Raw genomic sequence first — 12490 nt, forward strand, 5'->3', positions numbered from 1 at the left:
GGGTATTTATGGAAGAGTGGCAAAGAAGCAGCCCTGGCAAAAAAAGAAAGAATATCCACGCCCATTAACACTTTACAAAATGTCACGTAGAAGATACTGTAAAGATGTAGAAGAAGGTCTTGTGGTCAGATGCGACCAAAGTGAAACATTTTGGCCTCAATACTAAGCGCTGTATGTGGCGTAAATCTAATACTGTGCATCAGCCAGATAACACCACCCTACTGTAAAGTATGACAGAGGTAGCATCATGCTATGGAGATGCTTTTCAGCAGCAGGGACTAAAAATCTGGTCAGGATTGATGAGAAGATGAACACTGCTAAAGATATAGAGACTCCGGATAAAAGCCTGCCAGCTTTAGCCAGAAAGCTTAAATTGGGAAGGCAGTTCATCTTTCAGCAGGACAACAACACAAAGCACACTGCCAGAGGATGGAGTGTCTTCAAGTGAAGAAAATTGAAATCCTTTTCAATCCAGAGGATGGAGTGGCCAAGTCAGGGTTCTGACTTTAACCCAATCAAACATCTCTGGAAAAACCTCAAGACTGTTGTCCACCACCATTCCCCAAAAAAATTGGCACAGCTGAAGCAATTTTGCAAGGAAGAATGACAAATGTTGCTTCATCACATTGTGCAAAACTAATATAGATTTATCTAAAATGATTACTGGCTGTAATAGCTGTGAAAGGTGGCTCAACTAAGTAATGAGCAAAGGGGGAACAAATACTTCTGAACTGTTGACATTTCAGTTTTTGTATTTTTATAGATTTCCATGCTTTCCAGTTTTCGCTGCTTTTTGGGCTCCACTGTGAACAAAGGAGCACTTGATTTACAAATAAAAATTCTCAATTACATTGATTAAAATCCCTAGTTGTTGTGTGAGCAAAGAGTTGGGGGTTGAATATTTTTTTCAAGGCACTGTAATGAATCTGTTCTTATTCCTTTAATCAACAACTAAGTTCCTACATGGCCAAATATACAAGTTTATACTTAGTATCAAGCCAGTTCACATTTGAACAAATAATGAGTAATTTGTGATTCTTCAGTACAACTAGAAGGGAACCATTTAAGATGTCCAATTTGGTGAACATAATCAAGAAAAAAACTCTGCTGCCATGTTATTAAAATGTAGGGTTGATGTTGATTTCACAAGATGAAACTGGTCATAAACCAAACCTCATTCTCTATTAATGTCACTGACAATCACTTTGCAATTCCTGCACTCTGCTTGAAAAAACAAAATGATAGAAAGCTAATCAGCTTTGTAGCAAGCAAATTTTGCAGCTGTAAAGAAAATTTTAAAAAATTGTGCCTCAAAAATATTACTCTTTCAATACTACTCTTAAAATCTTGTTTTCATAGGCACTTCATAGCTATCCTTAAAAACACAAAATGCATTTTGTGTTTTTATTTATTCCCAGCATCTGCAGATTCACTCGTGTTGCCTCATAACTACCCTTGTTTTTTCTAATTCAACAGGATTACAAGCAGGCTTTAGGAGTAAACATTCTTGACAGAAACAGAATTCCTTGGCTGTAGAGTTATACTGCGGGATCCTGCCTCTATCAGCACCATCTGCATTATCTAACATTTTAACTTACTCTGATATTGCTAATGCCAAGATCAAACGATTAGGCCCCAATTTTCTCTTTTTACATTCTTAAAAAGCATCCTTCGTATTAATGTAATCACACCACAATACCAGTCATCTGAAGCGGATTTCCCATTTTCCTTTCATTGTAAAATAAAATTTATTACATACTTTATCCATTCAATAAAATTTTATGGCAAAACAGAGTAAGATCAATTAAAATTGTACCTTTGGCAGAAACAAAGGTGTGCTGTCTTTACGACAGTTATTTAGTTTATAATATTTTTGCTTAGTAATTAATTCGATAGTATTTTCTAGTTAGAATTAGAAGTGTTTAAAGTATATTCATTGCATGTAAAATATATCGGCATGCGATGACGTCACATCTGGTTTCGCCGCGTCTTGTGGGAAAGTACCGGTTTGAAATTAGCACGAGGGTGGGGGCTCACCACGAGGCAGGCCCGAGCAGAAGTTGTTTTGCAGGCATGAGAAATCACAGTGAGAGCAACGCTGTAAGTTAATAGAAAATCGATATATTGAACTAAGATGTTAATGCCGATCCTGTTAGAAGTAACGACTGTCGATAATGTTTATGCTTTCGTTAGTTAAAGAGTTGCGGATAGTTTGCATTGAAGTGTATTTAAAGTAGTCAATGGAGCAGGTAAACTCTGCCTGTATACTGCACCTTAGTGTAATGTAGTTATAGTTACCTTTCCAAGTATTTACAATTGAAATGTGATATTAAGGAAGGAACAAATACTGTATCAATCTTGTATTGTTTTATCAACAGTTTTCACCATATGTTAATATGAAGAGTGAACAGTAAATGGTTAATCTTACTGCGATCTGGTTCTTATTGACTGTGGTTTATCTCGACATTTAATTCGGCGTTTCGTTACACGCGAAGGAGAACGTTACAAAAGGAATCAATGCTTTAAGTATAACTCAGTTCCTTAATTGCATTTGCTGTAAATTCAATCCTAATTATAATTCAAAAAGGATTTATTCTTAAATAGAACATGTAAACTTTGGTACTTATATATCTTTATATTTTATTTGTACATTTTTTTTAAAAATCAAGATTCTGTTCCTTGTTAAAAATATCAGGGACTACATTTCCTTCATCACCATTTACGAGAGTGTAGGAGTTGGGGCTGCCCAGTGGTGTGGTGACATCAGCACTGGACTTCATGGTGGATGGTTCTGAGTTCAATTTGGCCGGGTCCCAACCTGGGCAGCAGCAGTATCTGGGTGGAAGAAAGGCCAGGGAATCTACTTCCGTATCTTCCATATCTATCCTTACCCATGACTCGATGGCACTCACAACAACAAGAAGTAGCCATTAAACTTATATTGTCCATTCTTACTGAAATAAACCATTCAGACTGCCTGTACTTGCAGTACTCATCAGGAACCTTTAGACTATGAGGAAGGCTTTGTCCTCCATCATAATCGCATGCAGAGAGTTCCCTACCCAAGAGAAAAAAATACTGAAAACCTCCATAATCCTTTTATCAAGTGTTTTAAATCTGTGTATCTTTTTATTAACCTCATAAAGGTCCTTCTTATTCACACTTTCTTTAATATGCACTTTGATTCTTCCCTTAACTTAAACAACACCAATCTAGCCAACCATGCCTGATAATCAAATCCCTCCAGCCTTGGTAATCTTTACATGTTCTTTCGTACACTATGTTTCCTGTAATGTCACAGCCAACTAGTGCTTAAGTTGTCTTACTTTGCCCAGAATCTTGTTTCCAATACATGAAATTCCAGTGGACCATCCTATCTTACCCTATTTTTATCCAGTGTGTCAATTCTGTTACAAGTACAATACTTCATAGAGAATTGTGAACCAACCACGTCAAATATTCTAATGATCTCTTTCAAACCTGCCAAGCAAATAAACTGAATTTAATTGCAAGTGAGCTTTACAATTTAATAGTCTAAGTACTTGCATGAGGAGTATATTTTAGTTTTTTTCCTTTCATAAGCAAAACGAAATTCTTAGATGAATAATTAAACAAGGTATGATGCAAAGATTTGCCTTTGAACTATTTTTATCTGACATTTATTATAATTTTGATTTTAAATATAGAATTTCTTTATTAATTGGTCCAGTCATTTTTAGACTTAACTGTGTGGCCTTTTTCTCCTCTTTACTGCATTATATATTGGCTAAAGTTTCACCACTTCAACCAAGCCATTGGCTAACCTGCCCAAATATCTTCTTACATGACACAATGCCAAACATCATCTGTAACATCTGTGAAGCACATTTGGTTACTTGATTAAATATTTGTTCAGGAATAAAGAAAATGCTTTCAAAGCACAGCAGGCATATTATCAGTAATGTAAACCAACATAAATTTGAACTTAATTTCACTCACCAGATTTTAAAATACAAGAATATCACTAAACAAATTAGCAACCAAAGGTTCTTAATTATTTTGTAATGGAGACAGTGCTATTTTACCATACTTAATTGTTTTTTATGTGTGTGTGTGTGTGTGTGTGTGTGTGTGTGTGTGTGTGTGTGTATGTATCAGACAGACATACTTTATTGATCCGAGGAAAACTGGGTTTCGTTACAGCCGCACCAACCAAGAATAGTGAAGAAATATAGCATATAAAACCATAAATAATTAAATAATAGTAAGTTAATCATGCCAAGTGGAAATAAGTCCAGGACCAGCCTATTGGCTCAGGGTGTCTGACACTCTGAGGGAGGAGTTGTAAAGTTTGATGGCCACAGGTAGGAATGACTTCCCATGATGCTCAGCGTTACATCTCGGTGGAATGAGTCTCTGGCTGAATGTACTCCTGTGCCTAACCAGTACATTATGGAGTGGATGGGAGACATTGTCCAAGATGGCATGCAACTTGGACAGCATCCTCTTTTCAGACACCACCGTCAGAGAGTCCAGTTCCACCCCCACAACATCACTGGCTTTACGAATGAGTTTGTTGATTCTGTTGGTGTCTGCTACCCTCAGCCTGCTGCCCCAGCACACAACAGCAAACATGATAGCACTGGCCAACACAGCCTCATAGAACATCCTCAGCATCGTCCAGCAGATATTAAAGGACCTCAGTTTCCTCAGGAAGTAGAGACAGCTCTGCCCCTTCTTGTAGACAGCCTCAGTGTTCTTTGACCTGTCCAGTTTATTGTCCATTCGTATCCCCAGGTATTTGTAATCCTCCACCATGTCCACACTGACCCCTTGGATGGAAACAGGGGTCACCGGTGCCTTAGCCCTCCTCAGGTCCACCACCAGCTCCTTAGTCCTTTTCACATTAAGCTGCAGACGATTCTGCTCGCACCATGTGACAAAGTTTCCTACCGTAGCCCCGTACTCAAGTCTCATCTCCCTTGCTGATGCATCCAACTATGGCAGAGTCATCAGAAAACTTCTGAAGATGGCAAGACTCTGTGTTGTAGTTGAAGTCTGAGGTGTAGATGGTGAAGAGAAAGGGAGACAGGACAGTCCCCTGTGGAGCCCCAGTGCTGCTGACCACTCTGTCTGACACACAGCGCTGCAATATATGTATATATAAAGTGCTGAAGTGTGGCCAAGTGGTTAAGGCATTCATCTAGATATCTGAAGGTCACTAGTTCGAGCCTTAACTGAGGCTTGCGTGTGTGTCCTTGAGCAAGGCATTTAACCACACATTGCTCTGCGACGACACCGGTGCCAAGCTGTATGGGTCCTAATGCCCTTCCCTTGAGTAACACTGGTGTTGTGGAGAGGGGAGACTTGTAGCTTGGGCAACTGCCAATCTTCCATTAAAAAAAACCTTGCCCAGGCTTGTGCCCTGGAAACTTTCCAAGGTGCAAACCCATGGTCTATCGAGACTAAAGGAGGCCTACCCACTACACGCACACATACATACACACCCCAACATATATATATCACCGCAATATTTGATTCTGCGCTTCACGCTCGCTTAAGTACAAATCAAAGTAAATATAATAAAATTTTAAATTATAAATCATAATTAGAAAATAGAAAAGGGAAAGTAAGGTAGTGCAAGTCAGGTCCAGGTATTTGGAAGGTACGGCCCAGATCCGGGTCAGGATCTGTTCAGCAGTCTTATCACAGTTGGAAAGAAGCTGTTCCCAAATCTGGCCGTAAGAATCTTCTCCCGGAGGGAAGAGGGACAAAAAGTGTGTTGGATGGGTGGGTTGTGTCCTTGATTATCCTGGCAGCACTGCTCCGACAGCGTGCAGTATAAAGTGGGTCCAAGGATGGAAGATTGGTTTCTGTGATGTGCTGGGCTATGTTCACGATCTTCTGCAGCTTCTTCCGGTCTTGGACAGGACAACTTCCATACCAGGTTGTGATGCACCCTAGAAGGATGCTTTCTATGGTGCACCTATAAAAATTAGTGAGGATTTTAGGGGGACAGGCCAAATTTCTTTAGCTTTCTCAGGAAGTAAAGGCACTGGTGAGCCTTCTTGGCAGTGGACTCTGCTTGGTTAGACCAAGTCAGGTCATTTGTGATATTCAGCCCAAGGAACTTAAAGCTATTGACCTGTTCCACCTGTGCACCTCTAATGTAGGAGAGCTTGTCCCCTATTTTCACAGCCTGGGTCCTGTCTGTGAGGAAGTTGAAGATCCAGCTGCAGATCTGAGTGCTAAGACCCAGGTTCCGGAGCTTAGGAATCAGTTTATTTGGAATGATGGTATTAAAGGCAGAGCTGTAGTCAATGAAAAGGAGCCTTACATATGTGCCTTTATTCTCCAGGTGTTCTAAGGAGGAATGTAGTGCCAGAGAGATGGCATCTGCTGTTGACCTGTTGCTCCGGTAGGCGAACTGCAAAGCATCGAGGTTGACAGGTAGGTTATGGTTGATGTGATGTCAGAGCCACAGGTTGGTAGTCATTCAGGCATGCCACCTTGCTTTTCTTCAGCACCGGGATTACTGTTGCCTTCTTAAAACATGAGGGGGATCTTAGATTGAAGCAGAGAGCAGTTGAAGATATCAGCAAACACTCCAGCTAGCTTGCTTGCACAAGTCTGGAGAACCCGTCCCGAGACGCCGTCTGGGCCCATTGCCTTCCTTGGATTTATCTTCAGGAAGGCTCTTCTAATGTCTTCCCCGGTGACAATGAATCTCGATGCCACCAGGTCCAGTTCATCCGGAGGGGGCAGAACGCTCCTCTTCTGTTCGAATCTTGCGTAGAATACGTTAAGTTAGTCAGGAAGAGAAGGGTTATAGTTATTGATATTCCCAGCCTTTTCTTTGTGCCCAGTGATCTCATTTAGACCCTGCCATAGTCTACTGGCATCCCTCTGGTTAGCCTGGGCTTCCAACTTGGCTCGATATTGCCTCTTGGTGCCCTTAATGGCTATGAAATAATACTTAATGAAATACACTTATAACTTTACAATTAAATTCAACAATTTAAAACTGTACTCAGAAAAATATTTGTACTTTTGAAAGAAGAGTTATAATGTACTTCTCATTTTAATGCACAACTTGCTTGTCTGATGTTTTTAATATTACAGCTTTGACTACCCCTGATAAGATCACCCCAGTTCTTAGCTCTCAATTGGATGGGAACTTGGATGTTGGGCCAAAGTCACCCTGTTTCTTCTCATAGGTGATAGTTACAATGACTCAAGATGTCCCTTAAATGATGGATGCTTAGTGGTGCCAGTAGTCTGGGAGTTGACAAGGTGTTTGAGATACTATCTGAGAACAGACAGCTTCATGAAATCCTTAAAGACTTCAACATCAATCTTCTTGCAGGAACATCTCTCTTGACACTGATACTGCTCTTTTAGCTGCCTTTTGTTAATTTTAAAAGCTTCCTAATCATCCAATTTCCCACTCACTTTTACTATCTGCTTCTGTATAGTCCTTAACTTCACTTGTCAGCCACAATTGCCTACCCCTGTCATTTGAGAACAATTTCTTCTCTCGGACAGATCTGTCCTGCGCCTTGTGAACTAACCCCAAAAGCTTCAGCCATCTCTGCTCTGCCATCATCCCAGCCAGTATCCTCCTCCAAAGCAACTGGCGAAGCTCCTCTCTCATGCCTCTGTAAATCCCTTGATTACATTGCAATACTGATACATGTGACTTACGCTTCTCCCTTTCAAATTTCAGAATGAATTCAATCATAATATGATCACTGCCTTGTAAGGGTTTCTTTACGTCAAGCTCCCTAATAAGAGCTGCGTTATTACACAACATCCATCAAACATCTTTATCTGAGTGGGCTCAAGCACAAGCTACTCTAAAAAAACATTTTGCAGGCATTCAATAAATTCCTTCTCTTGCAATCTGACACCAACCTGGTTTTCCCAATCCCCTTGCATATTGAAGTCCCCCATTCCACTTATTCCATTCCACTCCATTCCTTATTACACTCCTTTTCTAGCTCCCTTTGCAATTTCAACCATACATTTTGGCTACTATTTGGAAAGCTGTATATGATTCCCATAATGGTTTTGGAACTTGTTGATTAGAACCGAGAGAATCAATAAAGAGCAGCCTGATGCAAGTATTACTATTGTCCAGGTGATCTAAGGTTGAGTGGAGAGTCAGTAAGATTGCATCCACTGTAGTCCTATTCTGGCAGTAGGCTCATTGCAGCGGAGCCAGGTACTTGCTTAGGTAGGAGTTGATTCTGGCCAAGACCAACCTCTCAAAGGACTTCACCACAATAGATGTGAGTGCAAATGGGCAATGGCTGTTGAGGCAGCTTACCCTGCTCCTATTGGACACTGGTATAATTGTCTCCCTTTTGAAGCAGGTGGAAACCACCGAGTGCAGCAATGAAAAATTGAAGCTGTCTTTGAACACTCCTGCCAATTAGTTGGCAGAGGTTTTCAGTGACCTACCAGGTACACCCATCATATATAGAATGGATGTGGAAAGCAACACACACAAAATGCTGGTGGAATGCAGCAGGCCAGGCCGCATCTATAAGATGTGGAGATGATGTTTTTTATAGTGGGGAGGTCTAGGACCAGACGGCATAATCTCAGATTAGGCAGATGTCCCTTTATTACAGAGATGAGGAGGAATTTCTTAAGCCAGACCATGGTAAATTGGTGGAATTCAATGACACAGATGGCTGTGGAGGCCGAGTCATTTAAAGTGTTGGTTGATAGTTTCTTGATGAATAAAGGCATCAAAGGTTACAGGGAGGAGGCAGGAGAATGCCGTTGAGAAGGATAATAAATCAGCCATAACGGAAAGCGGAGATGGGCCGAATGGTCTTTTAATCTGCTCCTATGTCTTATGGATGCACAGAAATGTGTATGTTTACATACAGCAAGCAAAAGTCCGAGGATACACAGGCAACTTGGAGCTTACCGGAAAATGCATATTTTTGTTGTGCAAAAGGCATCCAGAACATTCATTTGTATAACTTTAATGCCTTCAGGATATCCAAAAGCATTTGACACCCAGTGAGGTATTCTTAAGTGAAACTGGCTGATAAATAGGATAGCCAATGTGCACACAATAAACCCCACACATAGCAATACTCATCTGATTGTTTTGGTTAAGAAATAAACATTAACTAAAATAACAGTAAATTTAGCTGTTTTTTTACTCAAGAGAGCAAGACCAGCCTTGTTTTAAAATCTCAGCATTACACTGGAATCTAAGAGAGGAAGAAACATTTATTAGAAAGAGCACAGGAGCATAAAACTGAATGAGAGAAAGAGAAAAAAGTGAAGAAAAATTATTTGAAAGAATAATTGCTTGCGCTGTCAGTTTTTCAGTACATCATCTGCCACATGGTAACTAATTCTCATTTTATATTTTATTATACAGCAGTGCTCATAGAATAAGCAAATCGTGCAATAAAGCAGTTCCTCATTGCACGTTAGAAATGAAGACTTGGAGGGCTTTAAATGATGAATCCAGCTATCTAAGGACGGCTTTCTGACATGGCCTTTACATAATGGATGTTTTCAAGAGAAAAGGAGAATGTTTGCAATCCCAGTGGTGCTGGTAGCTCAGCTGTTCCACTTCATCGATTTCCGGAGAAGTATTAGAAGTTTTTTGAAGTCAATTCTTTCCATACAATTGCACAAGGGATTTATTAAACAAGGCCTACAGGGAGATTACGCTTATCTCAATGACAGACACTAACTGCACTACTGGAATGGACTTTCACACTCACTGAACACACAATCCTACAAATTTAACAAGACCTGTGCCATTAATTTGCATTTTCAGTTTCAGCACTGAATTTGGTTGCTACATTTTAACTTGTTTTTTTCAATAATTATAACTTTTCCAAAACTTATATCATAGAAGTTCCTAAAGCAAAAAATAGTTGAGCCTCATGTTTGCATGACAAAATATTTCAGTCAAAACTCATCCTGTTGCAGTTTTCGATTATGATGCATGCCACAGCAAGATATGTAGAAAGATCTTGTCATAAATATTGCTGCCATAATGAGCCTTCCACAATTTAAAGAAGTGACTCGTACAACAATAAAAATCTGGAAGTATTATATAGAAACTAATTTATATAAAACTTTCATTTTGCCATACCTCCCATTCTTCTGGTGAGCAGGAGGTTGCATGAGGGGAAAAAAATTGCCAGAAATCTCCAGGAACCTTTTGGCAGCAAGAAGATACAGCAATGACATGCAAATTTGCTAAATTTTTCACCACGAAGGAACGTGCTGACAGAACCTGTGTGGTCAGATCTAGTGCAGCATCAATTAGTCCATTCAACTGATGGGAGGTCAAGAGATGTAAGTAAGAGAAGCTATATTATGAATTAGAACTCCTTGATTATAAATGTTTCATTTTCTTTGTGTGATTTAATTTTGATTTCTTTTAACGCATACAATTTCTTTTGAATATTGGGGCATTCAGAAACATTCAAAAATGTGGCAGGTTTGACAGGTGACTACACTATGGCCCTGTCTAGGCCTGCTGTCAGAGTATTTATTCTCTTTTTCAAGGATTGGGCTGGTTCTGTCCTCCTCTGTCCCCCTACTCTGTCCCCATCACCATGTTTTACAGCTTATAAAATGCTGTACTCCTCTATGAATCTCTGATTTCCTTACAGCTGTAGCTGCAAATGGCTAAGAGCAATTGTTTTCTGTTTCAGCAGTGAGCCAATGCCATCAAGACACCAACCAATGATTTTGAATAGATCAGATGAATTTACTCCAGATGTTTAAAGAGTATTTTTGCTTTAAATAATTGAATTTGAAAGATGACAAAACTAAATACCTTGATGTTATAATATGTACCACATATCACAACAAAATATGCTTCATAGCTCAGAAAGATTTAACAAAAATAGAAGCATCATAATCAGCATCTCAATATCACTGACATTTAAAAATAATATTTGCAAATCATGTTACATATTTTATAATGCAAACACAACCAGATACAGGGGGACAAACAATGGCAAGAATCTTACACAATAAAAGCCTAGGATGACACAGTGGCATTTCTGGTAAAATTACTGCCTTGCAATTCCAGCATTCAGAATCTAGATTTCCAGTGCTGTATATGTGGAGTTTTGTTGTGATTGTGTGGGTTTTCATGGAGGCTCCAGGTTCCTCCCACATCTCAAAGGCTTGCAGGGTGGTCAGTTCATTGGCCATGTACAGTATATAGTTGAGTGGTAGAATCTGAGGGGAGTTGAGAACAACATGAAGGAAATAAATTTCAGAGTCCAAAGTTATCTCGAGATTTATTTTCTCAGACATTCACAGTAGAATGAAGAAATAAAACAGAATCAATCAAAAACTACACACAAAGACTGACAAACAAGCAAGAAGTAAAAAAAGACAAACTGTCAGGAACCTGATGGCTGAAGGGTAATAACTGTTGCTGAACATGATGGTGGGACATAAGGCTCGTGTGCCTCCTTCCCAATAGTAGCAGTGACTAGAGAGTGTGATATGATTTTTGAGGGCCATTATTGATGGATGCTGCTTTCTTCTGGCAGTCCTCCTTGTAGACATGCTCACTGGTGTGGAAGGCTTTGCCTGTGATGCACTGGGCTGTATCACTCCATGACTCAATGTAACAGAAATTATTTGGAAGACACAGCAAATTAGTCATTACAAGAGTAGAATACAGTACATTCAGATTAATATTTCTAAAGATCACCATCTTGCTGACATTCCACTATCCTATATTTTAATTCTTTATGAGGATGCAGCAAAATATTTCAATTAATTTTCACTCATGGCATTGATAGTGACTCACATTAGCGACACTTGGGGTGTGAGACTTTTAGTTCCCTTTACTATTTACTTTAATCACACCTTGTCATAATCCATTACAGGCTGTTGGTTACCGATGAGATTTGGTATGTCACCTGAGATTCTAGCGAATTTCTAACTGGTTGCATCACCACCTGGTATGGAGGCTCCAGTGTGCAGGATTGAAATAAACCACAGAGGGTTGCAGATCCTGGGCACCTCTCCCCACTATCGAGGACATTTTCAAAAGGTGATGCCTCAAGAAAGCAGTATCCATCATTAAGGACCATCACCATCTGAGACATGCACTCTTCGCATTACTATCATCAGAGAAAATGTACAAGACCCACACCCGACACTTCAGGAACAGCTTCTTCCCTTCCACTGTCAGATTTCTCAATGGCCAAAATACACCACCTTGCTAAATCTCTTTTGCACTATTTGTTTATTTATTGTAATTTATAGCAATGTTTGTATCTTGCACTGCACTGCTGCCACAAAACAGCAAATTACCCAGCATTTCCCAGTGATAATAAACGTAATTCTCATTCTGACAAGTGTCCATTTAGAGCCCTGCTCATATCTCTTATCTCCACAGATGATCCGAAAGCTTCCCTTAGGGATCCCTTGCTTCTAATATACATTAAAAAAAATCTTCAGATTCTCCGTGATCTAACCTGTCAGGTTTATTTCT

The 12490-nt window shown here is 39.7% G+C and overlaps 1 protein-coding gene across 7 annotated transcripts in view; it reads right to left on the reverse strand.

The window, feature by feature from the left end:
• mad1l1 (mitotic arrest deficient 1 like 1) overlaps nt 1–12490 on the reverse strand; it is a 1079555-nt gene that overhangs the window by 480287 nt on the left and 586778 nt on the right. The window lies entirely within an intron of this gene.

The sequence above is a fragment of the Hypanus sabinus genome, chromosome 9, assembly GCF_030144855.1.
Source record: "Hypanus sabinus isolate sHypSab1 chromosome 9, sHypSab1.hap1, whole genome shotgun sequence".
In the NCBI taxonomy this organism is placed as follows: domain Eukaryota; kingdom Metazoa; phylum Chordata; class Chondrichthyes; order Myliobatiformes; family Dasyatidae; genus Hypanus; species Hypanus sabinus.